This window comes from Elgaria multicarinata, chromosome 8, assembly GCF_023053635.1.
Source record: "Elgaria multicarinata webbii isolate HBS135686 ecotype San Diego chromosome 8, rElgMul1.1.pri, whole genome shotgun sequence".
In the NCBI taxonomy this organism is placed as follows: Eukaryota; Metazoa; Chordata; class Lepidosauria; order Squamata; family Anguidae; genus Elgaria; species Elgaria multicarinata.
The window spans coordinates 36,336,708-36,359,578 of NC_086178.1; positions in this window are offsets into that span (position 1 = coordinate 36,336,708).

Genomic DNA, 22,871 nt, shown 5'->3' on the forward strand with positions numbered 1-22,871 from the left:
GGGAGGGAAGGCAGGCAGGCAGCAGACATTTCTGGGGGCACAAGGAAGTGAGCCAAGGATAGTTTCAAAGTCAGTAATGCATATAAAATGGAATAAATAAATAAATAAATAAATAAAGGAGGGGTAGAATTATAAGCAGCAGTGTTGCCGAATAAACAACAAGAAGAATTTTTTTAAAAAGGCTATATCTGTCTTTTACCAGTAAGAGGGGAGTGGACGTGCCCAAGGGGAGGGGGAATCATCTGCCAATTTGACTGGTCCTGTCTAGGTACCAGTCTTTAAGAAGCAAACGCTCACTTCAACTCATGATAGGCATTCACTCCAGTGATTTACCTTTGGATGGCTCTGATGGCCCTCCAAGGACCAGAGAGTGCACAGGGCACATCCTTGCCCTAGGGGAGCTCATCCCCTTGCACCACATCTATTCAGTTGTTCCCCAAAGTTAGGGTGGGTAGCAGTACTGTGCTTTTTCTCTCTTATTATTGGCTTAGTATATGATTTCAGGTTGTGTTTGTGCATTTGGTGGGGCTACTGTTTTAAAAAACACTGGGAAAAGTCCGTTCAGACTAAGAAAGAGAAGTTCCCAGAATCCCAAGTTACCCGTTTTGCCTATCCCCTCCTCCAACTTTGGGATCATGTGATCATGACCGGGAGTTGACTCTGCCCCTCAGCCCTTCGAAAAAGGTATATTTTCCCACTGTTTTACCCGATTTCCCCCAAAAATTCTAGCAAGTGAACTGCAACACGCAGAGAGCTGAGAGTAGTCTCAAAATGACCCCCAGCCACGACTCTCTAAGCACAAGAAGTTTCAGAAAGATAGCTTAAAAAACAACACAGTTATCCCCTATTCTTTTCCGCAATGCAATCCTATGGGCAAAATTTTTCAAAATGGCGATTGGATTGGTCCGCAAAAAGAGAAGCGCTCTGCGTATGGGCGGTTCTCTTCGCCGTGCTTCTACGGGTCCCTGGTCCGCTTCTACTCCGCCTCTGGGCAAGGCGGAGCAGGCCAATTTGCTTCTGATTCTCCGCTTCTAATCGGAGCGGAGCACATCCCTAGTATAAACCCTATGAGGGAAGGATACAACAGATGGGATTGTTTAGCTTGGGGAAAAAGGAGACTAAGAGGAGACTTAATAGAGGTGTACAAAATTATGCATATGCGGAGAATGTGGATAGGAAGACTTTTTATCCTTCTATCATAATACTAGAACCCAGGGTCATCCCATCGAACTAATTGGTGGGAGATTCAGGGCAGATAAAAGGAAGGGCTTCTTCAGACAGCACATAGTTAAACTCTAGAATTCACTGCCACAAGATGTGGTGATGGCCACCAATTTAGATGGTTTTATAAGTGGGTTGAATAAATTCCTGGAAAAGATTATGGCTTCTCCTCCTGATGGCTAAGTGCTATCTCAAGTATCAGAGGCAGTAAACCTGTATATACTAGTTGTTGGGGAACATGAGTGGGAGGGTGCTGCTGCACTGTGTCCTGCTTGTGGGAGGACAATGGGTTGGCACTGTGTGATCAGAGTACTGGAGTAGATGGGCCCTTGTTCTGATCCAGCATGGCTGTTCTTATGTTCTAACCACACTCTTATAATTTCTTTAGCAGGTATTCTTTCCTTCAGCAACAATTTGTGCCAAACCATGAAATTCATAGTTACACTTTCCCAAAACTGAATAAGCAAAAGCAGTGTAATGATATGTATGATTCCTAACAGCTATTTAAGAACTAGAGTCTAAACTGTCCTCATGATTAACAAGACCATAAGGAGTGAGCTGTTTGGTTGCATGGTGCTTATTCTGTTTCTGTTTATTCTCTTCCCAAATAAAGTTTAGGAACTAAAATTACCCATGACATTTTCCTTCAGTTATATTACCATGACGACTTAAGAAGAGTTATAGGACCACCAAAGGCAGAAAGAGGTACATACTATTAGGCATGTGCTCCGCTCCGATTAGGAGCGGAGAAGCAGTAGCGGATTGGCCTGCTCCGCCTTACCCAGAGGCGGAGTAGAAGCGGACCGCGGACCCCTAGAAGCAAGGCGAAGAGAAGCGACCATTCTTCGGAGCTCCTAGTTCAGGCGGAGCGCTCCGATCGCCATCTTGAAAACATTTCGCCCATAGGATTGCATTGCGGGAAATAATCGCGGATAACTGGGTTGTTTTTGAAGCTATCGTTCTGGAAATTCTTGTGCTCAGAGAGTCGTGGATGGGGGTCATTTTGAGACTACTCTCACCTCTTTGTGTTGTGTGGGTCACGTGCTAGAATTTTTTACAAATCGGGTAAACAAACGGACAGCGTGGGTCAAACGGCGGTTTTCGCCCATAGGATTGCATTGAGGAAAACAATCAGGGATAACTGGGTTGATTTTTAAGCTATCGTTCTGAAAATTCTTGTGCACAGAGAGTTGTGGATGGGGGTCATTTTGAGACTACTCTCACCTCTCTGCGTGGTGCGGGTCGCGCGCTAGAATTTTTTAAAAAATCGGCGGGAAAAATACCTTTTTCTAAGGGCTGAGGGGCAGAGTCAGCTCCCGGTCATGGTCACATGATCCCAAAGTTAGAGGAGGGCATAGGCAAAACGGGTAACTTGGGATTCTGGGAAACTTCTCTTTCTTAATCTGAACGGACTTTTCCCAGTGTTTTTTAACACAGTAGCCCCACCAAATGCACAAACACAACCTGAAATCATATACTAAGCCACGAATAAGAGATAGAAACACAGCACTGCTACCCACCCTAACTTTGGGGAACAACTGAAAAGATGTGGTGCAAGGGGATGAGCTCCCCTAGGGCATCTCATCGTGGACGTGCCCCCACTCTCTCCTGTACTGGAAGGCCATTAGAGCCTTCCAAAGAGAGTAACCCGGTGGAGCAATGCCTATCATGAGTCGAGGTGAGCGTTCTACTTCTCTCTTAGTGGTGGAGCGATGCCTATTATGAGTTGAAGTGAGCGTTTACTTCTTAGAGCTGTTGGTGAAGCAATGGCTTTCTTGAGCTGAACTGGCAGCTGCTTCCCTCTCCCCCGGGCACGTCCCCCTATTGCTGGTAAAAGACAGATATAGCCTTTTTAAAAAAGTTCTTCTTGCTGTTTATTCAGCAACACTGCTGCTTTTAATTCCACCCCTCCTTCGTTTATTTATTTGTTTATTTATTCCATTTTATATGCATTACTGGCTTATCCTTGGCTCACTTCCTTATGCCCCCAGAAATGCCAGCTGCATGCCTGCCTGCCTTCCCTCCCTCCTCCCCTGCCCACCTCGCAGGGATGTTGTGTGTGTGTGGCTTTGACTCAGGGGAGAAGTCCTTCCTGCGCTCACTTGGAGTTTTGGAAGATCCAAATTTTTCAGGTTTAAGCCCCGCCAAAAAACAGGGGATGATGGGACTGCCTTGAGTCTCGGCGTGCGTATGTATCCCTGGATAAGCTTTCATGGTGGTGAGTTTGAGGGTTTTTTTTAACGTGCAAAATTGACGGAGCTATGGAAAGGGGTGTTGGATTTTCATATATTCCCCAAAAATCAGGGGATGATGGGACTGCCTTGAGTCTTGGCGTGCGTATGTATCCCTGGATAAGCTTTCATGGTGCCGAGTTTGAGCTTTCTAACGTGCAAATTGACGGAGCTATGGAAAGGGGTGTGAATGGGGTGCCCGATTTTCAAAAATTCCCCAAAAATCAGGGGATGATGGGATTCCCTTGAAACTTGGCGTGCGTGTGTATACCCCCATGAGGTGTTATGGTGCCAAACATGAGGTTTCTAACTTGAACAGAAAAAAAGTTGTATAATTTTTTAGCTTTCAATGCAACCCTATGGGGGGGAAAAACAGAGCTCCGATCCGGATCCGGAGCTCCGAGCGGAGCGGAAGTGGGCGGAGCGGGGGCGGGGCGAAGCGGGCTGCTCCGAAAATCGCGGATCTGCAAGTGAAGCAGAGCGGGGGGTCCGTGCACACCCCTACATACTATTGTGAACAAAGATGCATATGAATCCCATTGTAATTAATGTTTTGAGTGTAATATTGAGCAAAGATTATCACACACAGTTACCATGTTCAGTCATACTGGTTACAGAAAGCTGTCTAGTACAGAATGTCCTATGAAAAATACTTCAGGGTGAGATTTTATACCAACACTGTTGTTAAGTCAGGCTATAAACGTTGGTCAAAACATGTTAAGTCTTTTCTCCAAACAAGTATCATCACCATCTGTACATATCATGTTGCCACTGATAACAGAGTCATCATTGATGTATTTGCTGTATTTCAGTTTTTTAAAAAAAGAATTGCTGATCAGACCTTCTTGATAGTTAGCTCTAGGAGCCCTCTGGAAGCATCCATTATACACCTTTCCATCATTTCCTCCTAACCAATTTTATAAAAGGAAAAACAAACACAAACACAAGGAGATGGTGAGAAAACACAGGTGTGTGTGTGTGTTTACATTGACATTGTCTGGACTCCTCCACCCTCGAATAAAATTTTGGCAATTGCACAACAAAATCCTCATCTAGAAGCACCCGTTGTCTGGGATCTACACGCCCCTATAAGACCATAAGGTCTTTTTTGTTGGATGCTACTTCTTAAAGAACCACATCAAAGCTCTCATATTTATTTCTGGCTGACAATTAAATCAACAGGAGCAATGACTAGCTTCAGAACAGGTCATCTCAGCCAAAGACAATCAATTTTGGCCAATTCTACCCCCACTTCCAATTACACAAAGGCGTTCTGACTCTCCTATAAAAGCCTTAATGAGCTTTTAGTCACTGTGTTTTCATGCAGCACAAGCACACGCAGAGAAGCTTCCAGCTGTGATTTCTACTCCCCCCCCCCCCACTGCTGTCTCGTTCAGTGTGTTTCTTTCGCACATTTGAAAGATAGGGCATTATCAGCTTCTCTGGTGGTCATTATGTAGTTTGGGAGCAACTAGCATTAAATTTCAGTACATTCAGAGCCATTTAATCCCAATGATGTTATTGCAGAGTACTTCACAAAGCAATACAAAGTCACGCTTGATGGTACACAGAATCCTACAATTTGCGGAAGAAAAAAAAGCCTCAGTTGTTGGATCAAATAAAAGTCGCTTGCATTTTTTTAAAAAAAAGCTTGAAAGTTTCATCTCTTGCAATAAAGCTTTCCTGCTTCTAAATGCATGTAATTAATGAAAACACCATCATGCTGTCTATAAGCATTGTTTACGAATGGCCTATTTGCCTTTAAGAGCTCTTTTGCTTCTTATTCCTTGAAGAGTGTGACAACTATAACGATGTTTTTATTTTAATCCTTTAATATACAGCTAGCACCTAATAATTCCTTGGCTTTTGTTTTCTTAAATCACCTCAAAAGACATGCGCTTTGAATCTGAAACAATTCCCCATGGGATAGGGTTGTGAATTATAACAATTTATGCTCGGCAATGCAATTCGTGTAGAATTTCAGCTAAATCACATACCAATTAGCAACATGTTAATGAACTTAACGGGAAGATTAATGGTGGGGGTGGGAGAGCTTCCAGCAATCATTTAAACCACTCCTTCTCCTCCCACCTGCATCTAGATAAAAATAAACCCTAAACAATATATTTCAGTTTTTGACAGCCATTAGCAATTCCTAATTCTAAAGTGGGGAGGGTTGCAAGAGGAAAAAGAACCACCATGCTGATAAACCAAAGTAGCGGGATTGAAGACAATAGTGACAGGAAAATTACACCTGCAGGAGAGCAAGACCATGTGATTTTGTACCCCCTACTGGAGAGCAGAGAAGCTAGGAGGAAGTATTACAATGTAATGAAGGAAATAATGAAAACGAGGGGGAAGAGGAAAAACAAGGTGGAAAGTTAATGTAAGTAGAAAGCTGTGTTTCTTGAACTCTTTATACTTTTAGCCCAGTCCAGGAAGTTCATGAAAGATCGGAAGTCATCTTGGCTCAGCTACACTACACACACACACACACACACACACTTCTCTACAACTCACAAATATTTAAATATTCTAGCCTTGCTATATTTTAATTGCTCTTCAATTCCAAGATCCTGAAATGTTCATATTTCAAAATGCATTGCTTACACAACAATTGTGAGAGCCAGTTTTCAAGTAAAGCAGGCATTCTTCTGCCATCTAAATGCATCCAGATGGCAAGTAACCTTCCAATCTTGGTTGACTGCTGTGTTTTCAAAAATGAGGCTTAGATCTGCTTATGGCAGTCTAACTTGTGAATGTAACCCATGTTGATTAGAATATAGATTCAATTTTCTTTCACATTCTGGGCCATATGAACAATATGGACTCAGTGGCCCAAAGTACTTGTGGTCAGCTTTGGCTGATCTGCCAGCTACGGCCTTTCCTGGACAGGGATAAACTAGCCACAGTAATATATGCACTGGTAACATCCCAATTAGACTACTGCAGTGTACCCTACATGGGGCTGCCCTTGAAGATGACTCGGAAGTTGCAGCCATTTCAAAATTCAGCATCTAGATTGCTGACTGGAATATCTCATAGATACCATATAAAATCAGTCTTAAAGGAATAGCACTGGCTATCAATACATTTCTGGCTGGAATTCAAGGAGTTGGTAATGACATTTAAAGCCCTAAACAGTTTGGGACCTTGATACTTGAGGGAGCGCCTCTCCCTATATCTGCCTGCCCAAGACCTGTCGGAGGAGCCTTTCTCCATGCCATTGCCCCACCAATGCGAGACATATGCTATGGTGGGACATGGGAGAGGGCTTTCTCTGCTGTAGCACCCCGGCTGTGGAATGCCCTCCCCCTGGAGGCCCAACTGGTGCTGGCACTAGCTTCATTTCAGCACCAGGTGGCTTTTTAACAAAGCCTTTGATGGCTAAATCCGACAGCATGCACACTGTCTTGTTTTAATTGGCTTTTACTGTCTTAAAATTTCATATTGGTTTTAACATATTAATGGTTTGATTTGTTTTAGAATTGTATATTTATTGTTCTCTTTTATAGATATGATTTTATCTGCATGCAGCCCTGAGAACCCTGTGATCTAGGGTGGGATGTAAATAAATAATAAAATAATTTTTTATTAAATAAATAAATAAATAAATAAATAAATGGCATGAAGAATGCAAAAATCTCAAAGCCACTTTGAATGATACAAGCAAACACAGTCCATGATCTTCACCAAGTGATGTATTGAAACCACTTAGGAGGAATGACAAAACCTGCCCCACTATTTTATTTATGTAACCATTTCTGTCCTGCCCCCAAAGAATAGTAGAAGAACTGTTTTAAAATTACAGAGGAGGAACACCCAGGCACTGTTAAAAAAAATCCTGCTTAATCCAAAATGGTTCAGAGAGGGTTATTAAAGAGAAGATCTTACCATTAGGGATGGATGAATTTGTAACATTTCACTTTCTATCAGTTTTTCATTTTTGTAATCTTAAATTTGGCTTGCCCTGAACTTTGAGAATTTCCCCCTAATTTCGTATGAAAATGTGTATGCACCTTTGTATGCAGGTTTGTCTCATATGCACATTTTTGCAAGCAATTTTCCTAATAGAATACATTTTTACTGTTGTTTTCACCAATATGCATATCTGTATGTGAACATCCTATTAAAACGCACATTTTTGTAGGAATATTTCAATTGGAGAATTTAGTTGTAAAATTTGGCTATGTGTGAATTTCAAAAGACAACTGACTTTTGGTCCACATATAGGACAGTATGCAACTGTGTCATTCTGTTAGCACAGATGATGCTGTACCAGCAGAAACTAGGTTCTGAACCAAGAGAAGAATCCAACTAAAGTTATGGTTGTGCAAGCAGTTGTTCATAATTCTTGTTCCACCCATTGTGCAACCTCTTGTGCAATCTGTAGAACAACCCATTGTGCATTCTGCTTGTGCATCCGGTTATGCAACTGCATGCATGATTGGCAACCACTTGCACTATGGATAGGTTCAGCAGAGTTCCTCTAGTTCTATTTGAATTTGTGGAATGTCACTATTGGATATTGCCCATAGGTTTGAAAATGAAAGATTAGTTAGGTTTACATTAACATGTAAACTGAACAATTTTCTCCCCCATCTCTCCTTGTTATAGACACCCTTTTCAAGGGTTCAGCAATGACCATATTAAAGCGTAGGGAAAGCTACATACAAATGTAAGACTGATGTCTGGATACGAATAGTTGATTTCGGTGTACCTCAAGTCTTGCACATATTTACTAGGTTTGCTACTCTTTTCTATGGACAGCAAACCCCTGTATAATTTCTCCAACTGCTTTTCAATATCCTCACCATTTCAAAAAGCAGTTCGCCATAAGCAATGAAGCTCTGACTGGACAATGAAGCCCAGCGTCTCCCTGGACAGTCAGGACTGATCCCGCCACCCTGTGTTTGTTGCACACAGTCATATTTGCAGGATAAATTCCAGATTTGTGTCTGCTTTCCTACTAAGATGGCTTGCCACATAGATTGATACTCTCTAAATATATGTACATATATTTTATTACTTTTACAATGTATCCCAGCTGGGATAAATTATCTTTCAAGTGAAGGGCCTTTACAGCAGAGCAATGAAGTATTTGGACTACCTGACACATTATCCCAATGATTTGAGATATTATATTTTTACTGGTTTTGGCAGGAATAGGATGCTGATGTACTGCAATTGAGATGAGACAGTTTGGCCAAGGATTTCTTTTTTTAGGGCCAAACGACATATGGCATTAGTTACTGGCAAGCATGGTTAACCTGGCAGAAGTGGAGAAAAATGCACACACACACCGGTCTCCTCCCTGGGCCATTATTACTATGATTTATTTAATTATTTAATTTGATGTAACCTTTCCACCAAAAATAGTGCTCTTGGTGGCCAACAACAATATCCAGATTAAAAAGAAAATCTTAACTAAAATATAACATTAAAAACAAATGAATCAAAAATATAACAACAAACTGTTGCTTGCAATTGTGTAGTATCTCATGAATTTTGAAATGTGTAATTAAAAATGTAGCATTCCCAGAATGTTTAAGTATTTGTGAGTTGCAGAGAAATGAATATTTAGTATAGCTGGGCTAATGTTGCTGGGGGGTTTCAGGCAGCTGGCAACCCTCATTATTTGGAAGGAATAGCCTACGGCCTGTATTTTGTACTGCAAGGATAAGGAGCCTATGGCACTCCAGATGTTGTTTGGACTTCAGCTCCCATCAGCCCCAGCCAGCAAGGCCAATGGTCGGGGATGATGTGGATGGTATTCAAAAACATTGGGTGGTGATATAGGTTCCCTACTCCTGGTGTTGTGTTAGAGAATGCCCAGGTTCACATCCCTGTCTATGAAGTTCAGTGGGTGACTTGAGCTAGATGGTATTTTTCAGCCTAACCAACCTTATAGGGTTGTTGTGGGAACAGAACAGGGCAGAGATTTAAGTATGCTGTCCTGAGTTTATTGGAATATAAATGTAGTATAACACATGCAATGTGGCAAAACTAAGAAAGACAGGAAAGAGCTATTGCATTCCCTGATTTCAGTGAATAAGACACTCCTGTTCAATGTGTGCCACCAACATCTGTAACTCATAACCTGATTTGCCTTAAATTAGAGCAACTTTTGGAGTCTGCTTTGTATCTGTCAGCAGCATCCCTTTAACTGGAGTTGTGATTCGGTTTTAATTCCAAATAATAAGGCTGTTCTGTCAATCATGAATGTTTAACATGCTTTAAGAAGGTTGTTAATTTACATGACTATTGACTACTAACAAAGTGGCGGTGGGGAATTCTTCAGAAGAGGAGGAATTCTTTTGACAGACATATTTCTGCCTATTTCGATATATTGTTTACTAATGATAATAAATACTAGAAGTTCCTTCCTTCCATTGTTCTTGAAATACTTTGTAAGCATCATGGAATGAAGCCTTGGCAACTCACAATGCGTAGGTAATAGTATGATGGATTGAAAGAAAATCAATTTCCTCATATTTTCTCATCTTGCTGAGGATTCTGTTTGTTGTTTTTGCAGTGCCAGGTCAGTTCTTCATGAGGGGCAAGGCTTAAGATTCTGCTTTTTGTTTTTCTAATTGCCTCTCAGAATCTACTGCTTTACTCATCCTGTCTCGCAGTTCACCAAGTACATTTAGAATAGAGGGTGCTGAACATCTTTCAGCCACAGGTCCGAATTCAATTTAGGAGAAGCTCTTGGGGGTGGCATTCAGCTGTGGGGGGTTAAAGACAAATGGGGTGTGTGGCCAAAAGCAAAAATGGGGTGTGTGGCCAAAATACTCCAAATACCAGCATATTTTACCTTAAAGCTTTTGCTTTCAGTAACTAAGTCTTTCAGTGGTGGAGGGGGACTGTGAAAAAGCTGGAAAATCACCAAACACTTGGGGGAAAGGGCATGGGGCCAGAGGAAAGGGATGTGGCCATCTGCCTATTTCTACCGGTTCTGGATGAGATTGCACTCACCCTGAAGGAGCAGGTTCGTAGCTTGGGGGTTCTTTTAGATCCATCATTGTCACTTGAGGCTCAGGTGACCTCAGTGGCACGGAGTGCCTTTTACAAACTCCGGTTGGTGGCCCAGCTATGCTCCGATCTGGACAGGGATAACCTGGCTTCAGTTGTCCATGCTCTGGTAACCTCCAAGTTAGATTACTGCAATGCATTTTACGTAGGGCTGCCTTTGAAGACAGTTCAGAAGCTGCAGCTCGTGCAAAATGCAGCGGCCAGATTGATTTCGGGAACCAGAAGGTTCAACCATATAACACCTGCTCTAGTCCGCTTGCCTGTATGTTTCCGAGCCCAATTCAAGGTGCTGGTTTTGACCTATAAAGCCTTGCATGGCTTGGGACCACAATACCTGATGGAACGCCTCTCCCAACGTGAATATACCCAGTCACTATGTTCAACATCTAAAGTGTTGGCAATGAGGGACAGGGCCTTTTTGGTGGTGGCCCCCAGACTATGGAACAATCTCCCTGACAACGCTCACCTGGCACCAATGCTGCTATCTTTCCAGTGCCAGGTTAAGACTTTCCTCTTTGACCAGGCATATGGAGGCACATCTTAATCACCCACATGTTTAGTTTTTAAACAGTTTTTAATGCTTTATGTGTGTATGTTCTATGCATTTTTATCTTAATTTTAGAATTTCTGTAAACCGCCCAGAGATCCCTGGCTATGGGAACGGTATATAAGTGTAATAAATAAATAAATAAATAAATAAATAAATAAGCAAGCTGGGACCCAAGCAGGCCAGATTTGGCCCATGGGGCTGAGGTTCAATCAACACCCCTGATAAAGAAGAAAGAATGTGACTATGAAAAATCCTGTCCAATAAAACTCTAAGGACCCAAATTCACTAGGATGTTACCCCACAGAAACCTGAATGGAATGAACAGAAACTGTATAGATGCTCTCTTGGATAGGTCTCACTTCCCAGAAGAAATTCCCAGTGGATTATTCTCAGAGGGGTTGGCGATATATGGAAAGAAACACATGCTAACATGGGGCTGTAGAATCATAGAATCATAGAATAGCAGAGTTGGAAGGGGCCTACAAGGCCATCGAGTCCAACCCCTGCTCAATGCAGGAATCCACCCTAAAGCATCCCTGACAGATGGTTGTCCAGCTGCCTCTTGAATGCCTCTAGTGTGGGAGAGCCCACAACCTCCCTAGGTAGCTGATTCCACTGTCGCACTGCTCTAACAGTCAGGAAGTTTTTCCTGATGTCCAGCCGGAATCTGGCTTCCTTTAACTTGAGCCCGTTATTCCGTGTCCTGCACTCTGGGAGAATCGAGAAGAGATCCTGGCCCTCCTCTGTGTGACAACCTTTTAAGTATTTGAAGAGTGCTATCATGTCTCCCCTCAATCTTCTCTTCTCCAGGCTAAACATGCCCAGTTCTTTCAGTCTCTCTTCATAGGGCTTTGTTTCTAGACCTCTGATCATCCTCGTTGCCCTCTTCTGAACACGCTCCAGCTTGTCTGCATCCTTCTTGAATTGTGGAGCCCAGAACTGGACGCAATACTCTAGATGAGGCCTAACCAGGGCCGAATAGAGAGGAACCAGTACCTCACGTGATTTGGAAGCTATACTTCTATTAATGCAGCCCAAAATAGCATTTGCCTTTCTTGCAGCCATATCGCACTGTTGGCTCATATTCAGCTTGTGATCTACAACAATTCCAAGATCTTTCTCATTTGTAGTATTGCTGAGCCAAGTGTCCCCCATCTTGTAACTGTGCATTTGGTTTCTATTCCCTAAATGTAGAACTTGGCATTTATCCCTATTAAATTTCATTCTGTTGTTTTCAGCCCAGCACTCCAGCCTATCAAGATCACTTTGAAGTTTGTTTCTGTCTTCCAGGGTATTAGCTATCCCACCCAATTTGGTGTCATCTGCAAATTTGATCAGCGTTCCCTGCACCTCCTCGTCCAAATCATTAATAAAAATGTTGAAGAGCACTGGGCCCAGGACTGAGCCCTGTGGCACCCCACTCGTTGCCTCTCCCCAGTTTGAGAAGGTTCCATTGATAAATACTCTTTGAGTCCGATTCTGTAGCCAACTGTGGATCCACCTAATAGTTGTTCCATCTAGCCTACTTTTAGCTAGTTTGTAGACGATGACCATCTTTCACAGGCCAAATCTAAGGATGTCCAAATACCATCAGCTGGAAATCCAATGCAGAATAATGCTAAGAGCATGGTCCAAAAGCCATGGCTTCAGATATTGCCTCTAAGTCATGAACTCAGCACATGGTTTTAGACTTCTCTCTCTCTCTCTTTCTCTCTCTCTCTTTCTCTCAGACTCAGTACCATCCTCCATTATCCAAGCACATCCTTCCAAAAGTGGTTTAGGAATAAGAGGATCTCAACCCTGTCCAGCTCAAGGGACAGAGGTAAGTAACTATACCTTTAACACCAATTAAGCCAACACGTTGCAAAGCCCACTGGAATGCTTAGTCCATGTTATATTGAACTAAAATCTCTCCGTGCTGACATAGCCCTAAAGGGTGCCCCCAGATGGGAAGCTTCCACTGCCGGTTCATGGCTTGGCTGATATCGGGAGGTGTATTGCCAATAATTTAAAGTAGGTGTTAGTAAAAGTGCTTGTCAAACCAAGTGCAGTTCAGTGCAATTTGTTTGTTTCCTTTCTATGGCAGGGTCCATGTTCTTCAATTTCTTGGAAACTGACCCATTATCAAGTGACTCCTTATATAAGTCAGTCTCTGAACCAGTACAGAAGAGATATACAGGAAATTAGGGGTGTGATCCGCTCCGATTAGGAGCGTAGAAGCAGTAGCAGATTGGCCTGCTCCGCCTTACCCAGAGGCGGACCGCGGACCCCTAGAAGCAAGGCGAAGAGAAGCGACCATTTTTCGGAGCTCCTAGTTCAGGCGGAGCGCTCCGGTCGCCATCTTGAAAACATTTCGCCATAGGATTGCATTGCGGCAAATAATCGCGGATAACTACGTTCTTTTTGAAGCTATCGTTCTGGAAATTCTTGTGCTCAGAGAGTCATGGATGGGGGTCATTTTGAGACCACTCTCACCTCTCTGCGTCGTGTGGGTCGCGTGCTATATTTTTTTGAAAATCGGGTCAACCGCGCGGCTCAAACGGCGTTTTCGGCTTTTCGCCCATAGGATTGCATTGAGGGAAAGACTCAGGCATAACTGGGTTGGTTTTTAAGCTATCATTCTGAAAATTCTTGTGCACAGAGAGTCGTGGATGGGGGTCATTTTGAGACTACTCTCAACTTTCTGCGTCGTGCGGGTCGCGCGCTAGAAGTTTTTAAAAAATCGGCGGGAAAAATACCTTTTTCAAAGGGCTGAGGGGCAGAGTCAGCTCCCGGTCATGATCCCATGATCCCAAAGTTAGAGGAGGGCATAGGCAAAATGGGTAACTTGGGATTCTGGGAAACTTCTCTTTCTTCATCTGAAAGGGCTTTTCCCAGTGTTTTTTAACACAGTAGCCCCACCAAATGCACAAACACAACCTGAAATCATATACTAAGCCAAGAATAAGAGATAGAAACACAGCACTGCTCCCCACCCTAACTTTGGGGAACAACTGAAAAGATGTGGTGCAAGGGGATGAGCTCCCCTAGGGCATCTCATCGTGGACATGCCCCCACTCTCTCCTGCACTGGAAGGCCATTAGAGCCTTCCAAAGAGAGTAAAACGGTGGAGCAATGCCTATTATGAGTCGAAGTGAGCATTTACTTCTTAGTGGTGGAGCGATGCCTGTTATGAGTTGAAGTGAGCGTTTACTTCTTAATCTCAGAGCTGTTGGTGGCTGTCTTGAGTTGAACTGGCAGCTGCTTCCCCCTCCCCCGGGCACGTCCCCCTATTGCTGGTAAAAGACAGATATAGCCTTTTTAAAAAAATTCTTCTTGCTGTTTATTGAGCAACACTGCTGCTTTTAATTCCACCCCTCCTTTGTTTATTTATTGATTTATTCCATTTTATATGCATTACTGGCTTATCCTTGGCTCACTTCCTTATGCCCCCAGAAATGCCAGCTGCATGCCTGCCTGCCTTCCCTCCCTCCTCCCCTGCCCACCTCGCAGGGATGTTGTGTGTGTGTGGCTTTGACTCAGGGGAGAAGTCCTTCCTGCGCTCACTTGGAGTTTTGGAAGTTCCAAATTTTGCAGGTTTAAGCCCCGCCAAAAAACAGGGGATGATGGGACTGCCTTGAGTCTCGGCGTGCGGCGTATGTATCCCTGGATAAGCTGTCATGGTGGTGAGTTTGAGGGTTTTTTTTAACGTGCAAAATTGACGGAGCTATGGAAAGGGGTGTTGGATTTTCATAAATTCCCCAAAAATCAGGGGATGATGGGACTGCCTTGAGTCTCGGCGTGCGTATGTATCCCTGGATAAGCTTTCATGGTGGCGTGTTTGAGGTTTCTAACGTGCAAATTGACGGAGCTATGGAAAGGGGTGTGAATGGGGTGCCCGATTTTCAAAAATTCCCCAAAAATCAGGGGATGATGGGATTGCTTTGAAACTTGGCATGCATGTGTATACCCCCATGAGGTGTCATGGTGCCAAACGTGAGGTTTCTAACTTGAACAGAAAAAAAGTTGTATAATTTTTTAGCTTTCAATGCAAGCCTATGGCGGGGGGAAACGGAGCTCCGAGCGGAGCGGAGCAGAAGTGGGCGGAGCGGGGGCGGGGCGGAGCGGCCCGATCCGGAAAATGGCGGATCTGCAAGTGAAGCGGAGCGGGGGGTCCGTGCACACCCCTACAGGAAATATCGCTATTCCTAGATAGCACTAGTCTTCTTTCCTGTCTCTTCCTAAAGCAAGTGGCCAGGGAATTCATGACTCCCAGTTGTAGATTTGTATGTATGGAGAAACAGGGGCCGTGCAACTTGGATGAGACTCATGCTAAAACTGGTAGGATTGTGTATTTGTTTTGGAACAAATTGAACTAATTGAGCACATTTTGTTCAATTTTCATTCATTCTGAAACCAATGCTGTGAGTAATGAATGGGTACAAATGGCTATGTTTTTGGTACTCGTATTAATACCAATTCAAGGTTGTGGGAAGGGGGCTTTCCTTTCTCCAGCTGTTGTAGCAGCAGAACTTATGTTGGAAGCTATTCCTAGAAGTCACTGTTTTATTTTTCCAGCAGGCCCTGTATATTGTGTTATTCTTGAACATTCTGGGGGGAAATGGTGCTGGCCATTTTATTCTCTAACAATGAGTGCAACAGCTGAGCCATATAGGGAAAATAATATGGCAGCCACCAGGAGTGGCTCCATAAATTACATCTGCTGCTGCCAGGAGGTTGGAAACAAAAAGAAATGTGAATAACAAAATAAATGCAGGAGTAACAAATGTATAATGAAACAAATGTGAGTTAAACAAATGAATACCAAAGCAAAAAATTATTTCATAGCAAAAGTAAATGGAATAATGAAGAAAACAATCCTTTCTTGCACATCCCATTGGAATATTGTTGTTTGTTTCATTTTTAGAGTGCATGTTTGTGTTTTGAATGATGGGGCCAAGACAAGGGTTCAGCCTTACACCTCATTCAGCCCTGATGGCCTCTCGTCTCCTCCCCATTGATCATAAACCTCACTGTCCACTTATCCTCCATGCCTAAGAATTCTAGGCCTCCTATAAAGCAAGTCCCACCCTCTGTTCTTTGCACATGAAAGGTTCACATTCAGCCACAATACAGTCACACAATCTCTGAGTGTTTTTAAATTAGCTTTCTCCAACCTGGTGACCTCGACAAGTTAGGGAATACAACTCCCAGCATTCCTGATCATTGGGCATGCTGATTGGGACTGATAGAAGTTGAAGTGCAAAACTTTTGTAAGCACGAGATTGAGGGAGGCTGTTCTAAACCAAAAACAAATTTAACCAGGTTTTCTTCTTAATAGCTGAGTGGCTATCACAAATGTTACAACTAGTGCTGTGCTATTATTATTATTATTATTTTATTATTATTATTTATTTGCTGAAAATTTCTTCCACGTTCCTTAACCCATTCCCATTCAATTTTATATAAGACAAATTGTTATTGAGCATTAGAATATTTTGGGGAAATACTCGTGGGTTGGGTTCAGTTTTCTTGTACTTACCTTAATTAGGAGGTAGCTGAGGAGTGTGTCCAATAATCTCTCCAGTGGCCTGTAGCCACCTTCAATTAAAGCCCAGGGGAAGATGTTATGAGGTAATTCCTCCCAAATGACTTTTTTCAGTCAGAAAGTGCAGGCAGCCTAGGAGACTACAAAGCAATGGAGATATGTAGAAAAAGCACACACTGCCCTTTTGGCCACCACCAAATTTTCACCACCATTTTTGCAGTGGCCTCCTCCCCACCCCCACACAATGTCATTGAACGACACTTGGTTTGGGGCACGGTGAAGGATGGTTTGTTCCCCCTCCCCAGTTTCTCTGCCCCCAAATAAGGTGAATTCCAAAAGCCCATTTGTGCACAGCTCTACAATGGCTCAGTAACACAGGCTAACAATTAATTTGTTTGTTTGATTCACAAATGTTTCACAGTTGTTCAACCTTCTTTAACCAAGCTAAAAGAAGAAGAAAAGTAGATCTCAAAGAAGCAAAACCACTTCATGGAAGTCATCTTCATGAACTATTTGGCACGCTGAGTTTAAGTCGTTCAGAGCTGAGATTATTTTCCTGCATTTGCTTTCTCTAGGGAAGGAGTGTTATTACATAGTATCATCTCTCAGTTGACACAGTGACATTTTTTTTACACAGCATAACACAGAAAACAAGTACATTTAAATGTTTATGGCAAGGAACAAACTGTACCACTTCAACCAATATGAAAACAGTTCCTGCATGGAAGAGGGAGCGGCAATCTTGTGTCGAGTTGTAGTCTGTCAAAAGAAATATTTCTTTCTCAGCAGTAGCACCTGGTTGAAACTTAGGGCCTTCCTAGATGAGGGTTTAGCCCGGTGCGAGGCCCGGGCTCCCTGCTGAGCATGCAGACAATGCAAAGGGGATCCCGGGGTCAGGCCGGGCTAAACCCTCCCTTGGCCCGGGATAACCGGCACCATTTTTGGGCCGGTTTTTCTGCAGCCCCGGGCTGAGAACGGGGCTGTGGAAAATCTAGCAGGTTCCACAGCTTTTCCCGGCTGCTCGCTTACTTGAGAGTAGCCAGGAGAAGCCGCTGTGCCCATTGGGCTGGGGGCAAGGGAATCACGGGGGGGAGTGATGGGGGCCAGGGGGGAAAGAGCAGACCCAGCAGGAGAGATGGGGGGAAGAGTGGAGCCGGGGTGGGGAGATCGAGGCTGGGGGGGTGGAGGGGGCATCGGACCTGGCGAGCAGATGAGCAAACGGGCGAGGCAGGTGTGGCGAGTGGGCGAGCAAGTGAGCGAGGAGAGCAAGCGGGCGAGGTGGGTGAGGCGAGCGGGCAAGGAGAGCAAGCAGGCGAGCAGGGGCAGACTGGCGAGCAGGGGGTGGACTGGCAAGCGGGGGCATCAAACATTGTGGGGGGGAATCAGGGCAGGGGGAGCGGGGAACCCTTTATTTTTTTAAAAAAAAAACCACTTAACTTTTTGTTTGTGCGCTCCTGCACACATGGCCCCTTTAAGATTGTGACTATGGCAGGATCTACACTAAAATGGTTTATAGTGACAACTGTTGGGGCCCAGGACACACCCCAGATACAGTTTTCAAGCCATTTTCAAAGTGTCATATCCTGCTTGTGTAAATCTGGCCTAAGTTGGATTTCCTTGGGAATTTTCCACTTAAATATAATAAATTTGTTAGCACTATGGCCATTGTTCCCAATTGGTATAACAACACTCTAGGTCCTGGGTGCCACTTTGGATTAAGTCTAGGGTCACCTCCCCTCTAGTTGGTTCTGTGTACCTAGTATCTACAAAAGCTGTTTGTTCTGACTGGAACATGCATTTATCCAGTCTATTTGAGCACAATTGAAGCACTCAATATCCTTTGAATTTTGTTCTCCAATTTAGGATAATCCCAAGTATATTCCCGGGACTAAATTACTTTGGGTACTTTAACTGAGGGTACCATGGACTGATTTGCCCATATTCTTGGTAAAACCCATTCCCATGTTTGCAGAAATCTGACTATACAGTTTTGGACTCAATAGACCACTATAAATAACTTAGTACTGTGTAAAGGATGTTATTCTTTCCCTAGGTTCTGTGTCATTATCCAGTGGCCACTTTGAACAGCTCCATTTGGTCCATGGTTGGCTGCCTGAAGCTTCCATAAACAGATGCTAGTAGTGTCCCAAATTTTTCAGTATGACTGTACAAACATTTCTCACGCAGTAGCATATTTGCATGATTACTCATTACGTTTTTGCTTCTAGCAAACATAAATATTCCTACAAAATGTCTACACTGTGAAAATGTTTGTTGGTATACTAAGAACACATGACTAAGGATGTATCTATTTTAAGACAGTGACATACTTAACTCACTTGGTTCTGTATATGTAGAAAATAACTCCACCTTCCGTTTTCATTGCTGGGATAATTCAGGACTGGACTAGGCAATAAGAGAAATGATTGATTGATGCTGGAGTACCAGTGAAAACTGCCTACCCACCAAACTGCTATTCACTGTGTGAGAGAAGCTGCCATTGGCAACTTCCCTCCTAGATCAAATAGAAGCTGGGGTGGGTGGGAGTAATGGAGTATGTGAGAAGCATTTGCCTCCACTTCCCATGTGCCATGGCCCAAAACTGATTGTGTGCCTGCTATTATTATTATTTTTTTAAAGTGAAATTTAATCACATACCTCATATCAACTAGTTTGGCCCCTCTTTAAAATTTGGAATGATGCTTACATACAGCTGATGGGTCCATAATAGATAAAAACTTATCTGTCTCAACTGAGAACAAAACCTTGTCTACTCTACAGGATTAGGCCCCCAAGCCAGTTCTAGTTGCAAGCAATAGGCCACAACCCTGTGCACGTTTAGACAGAAAAAGGTCCAACAAATCTTGGGAGTTGTAGGATTTTTTCTATCTAAGGCCATAGCTAGACCTAAGGTTTATCCCAGGATTGTCCTGGAGTCAAACCTGTTCATCTAAGTTCCACACAGGGCATCCAGCGCTCAGGCAAGGACGAACCCTAAATGTGCATAGTATTGTGCCCTACATATGTTTAACTTAATATGCTGAACTTAATATCTAGTGGCTCTGAATGGATCTGCACTTCATCCATCAAGACGGCACATCCCATCCGTGTTTATTTTTAAATGTTATGCCCTGCCTATTTCCATGAGAACAAACATAAATATTCAAATGAAAAATACACACACACACACACAAGAAAGAAACCAAACCTCACAATCGGATATGGACACAAATTTTGAGATGGAATTCAGAGAATCTCACGAAGCTCATATTTTGCAGTGTTGCACAATCCCTATGAACAGGTGGGGTTTTGTTGTTCAAAACAGCCTAGTAAATTGAAAGTTACTGAAAACACCTTCCCAATTTAGTGAGTTATTAGCAAATGACCGAAGTACAGATGCCATGAAACACTTATTGGTGCTGGTATAATAATAAAGGGGGTAGAGAGAGAATCAATACTACTTGTCTTGGAGGTGTTTTTACTATTATTATTAAACCTGTTACCTTGCCTTAATAGTTGAGCTGTATGGTAAAATGTGTCATTGAGGGGGCATTTAATCGATCAACTATTTGCATTTATTTAGTCCTCTTTTGAGGAGAGCAGATATCAAATAAAAACAACACCAGGACTAACACAAGCCCTCTAAAAGGCTTGGGTGGTTTTAGTTCACCGTTAAAGTTTGATCGTGCTCCTCTAGATACTTCCCTGAGTGAAGTAGGAAGCAGCAAAGATGAAGGGCACATGAATGGGCTGCAGATAAAAGTCCGCTTGGCAGACAAGCAAGGAGATTGTCTTGAACTGCCTAAGGTTTATGCAATCCCTGGGGTTGAAAGATTTTCTAGTTCGGTAAATGGCTTGAGCAGTTTCTGTAAATAATTACAACCACTGAATCAATGTGATCCTACAGATAGTGCTGTGGAGGGACCATCACTCAGACGCAGAGCACGTGCTCTGCATGCAGAGAAGGTCAGGTTCAATCCCTGGCATCACCAGCGAAAACAGGATCAGGGAGAAGGTGATGGGAAAGAAAGTCTGGGTAGACAATACTGAATGAGATGAAGAAATAGACTCACGTGATATCAGGCAAGATCCTAAACTGTGTGGCCTAGAATTGAGGTGGCTGTTACTCTAGCTTAAGACTTTCTCACTGAGTGGCTTTGGGCAAATCACTTTTTCTCAGTTCTGCATCAGTACAATAGGAATAGTGATATAGAACCTAAGAAGAGCCATGCTGGATCAGACCATCTAGTCCAACATTCCGTTCACACAGTGGCCAACCAGCTGCCCATGGGAAACCCACAAGTAGGACATGAGTGCAACAGCACCCTCCCACCCATGTTCCCCAGCAACTGGTGTGTATATGGACATCCTGCCTCTGCTACTGGAAGTAGCATACAGACATCAGGAAAAGTAGCCATTAATAGCCTTGTCCTGCTAGAATTTCTTTCTCTCTCTCTCTCTCTCTCTCTCTCTCTCTCTCTCTCTCTCTCACACACACACACACACACACACACACACACACACACACACACACTAAACACAAATTGGAGCCAAGCCAGATGTTCCAAAGCAGATGTGTGCATAGCAGCTACTAGAGGCTGTCAGTCTGTATGGTAGGAGAGGAGGATTGAAGAGGCTGATTGTTTCCCACATAAATGCACACATACAAACCATGGGATGGAGTGTTGAAAAGCATCTGGAGGGGATAATTTTTAGTAGAAAAAACCTGAGAGGGGAATGGTTTAAGTAGGCCCTACCCTGCCCCCCCCACCCACCCACCCGGCCATTCTTCCCCTCAGACTGGCAGCCTCCTACAGCTGCTTTTCTTTAAAAAAAATAATGGGGCAGGAGGGGAGAGACTGTTCCGATATCGCCTGTGTAACACCTGCCTGAGATTCAACATGTGGTGTGTTCAGTGAGCTACAGGAATGCCTTGGTGGTGAAAAGCAAAATTAGAATTCAAAGAAACATTTTGTAGTAACCTTGTCAGTAACAAGAGCATGCATAATGAGACATTGGACAAAAGTCATTTTGTTTGTACCTTTATGTCGGAATGTATTATGGATAAGGATTGCATGTAGCCTAACAGAACATGCTACGTTCCCCAGCTCAAAGGTCATTCAGAGCAAAGAAAATGTTCAGCTACAATAACCACTTGGTTAAATATATGACATCTTCATAGCTATTTACATTGTTCAAGTACTTAGAGTCTCTTGCCTCAAAGAGCATTCATTAAAGTAGAGGTGCCAGCCAAACTTTTAAGTAGTTGGTTCGTAGGTCAAATCTATTACATTCATAAGTTCCAAACGTGTAACAAGCCCCGACTGCAATCCAGCAAACTTTAATTCAAGCCAAGACTGAGTGCAAGTTAATTTATCTTTTCTGCAACTGTTTGCATGACTAAGCATTCAAACTCCACCATTTTCTTCATGCTCAGCTGTTGGTTGCTGTGACCCTTTACTTTCTAAAGGGAATGAGAAGATCCCATTTGCTATGCACTTGGAATGATGTCACTTCAAGCCTTTACTCCTTGCCCAAACCAAACAGTTTAAACCAATCAGGTTTTCAAGAAATACTCGTGCTGATTAGTTTCCACTCCTTGTTTGACATTTCTTCCTCACAGTGTCTCAGTGTCACTAGACTATTGGAAGCAAATACTGTATGAAATTGCAAGCAGGGAATTTGGAAGCAAGTGATGTAATATGCATGTTACTTTCACAGCATGTACTGCAGGGAGGCGCATGCACAAAATTCACAATTTTAACAAGATCTCAGATTAACTTAAAACTTTCATCTGCGCTTGTAAGGATGGATATGGTGAGCTAACTAGGATTTCTAAAGAGGTGTGTTTGCTCATCAGTGCATCTAGATCTTTTGAGGGCCCTTGAGAAAGGCACCTTCAATGAGTTTACCTTCTCACCACTTTTATCACCAGCTGCTATAGCTCCTCATCCTCTCTCTCATCACTGGTACCACTTGCTTGTTTGACAGGCAGAGAGCCAGTGAGCAAGTAGGCAGGGGCATCTACTGGCCCTCATCATCACCACCACCATTGTCTGAGCCACAGCAAGAGATAGCTGAACCACAGATTGCAATGGTGAAGAAGAGGAACACGTCCAGCGGGGCTCTTGTCAGTCACCCTGCTAAAGTGGAGGCCCTCACCAGATGCCTGGCCATGCCTATTCAAGATGTCAACCCTGTATATGAAATGTTGTTGTTGTTGTTGTTATTTTTGTTGTTGTTGTTGTTGTATTCCACTTTTCTATAAGGAATTATACTCAAAGCAGCACACAAAAAACATTAAAAA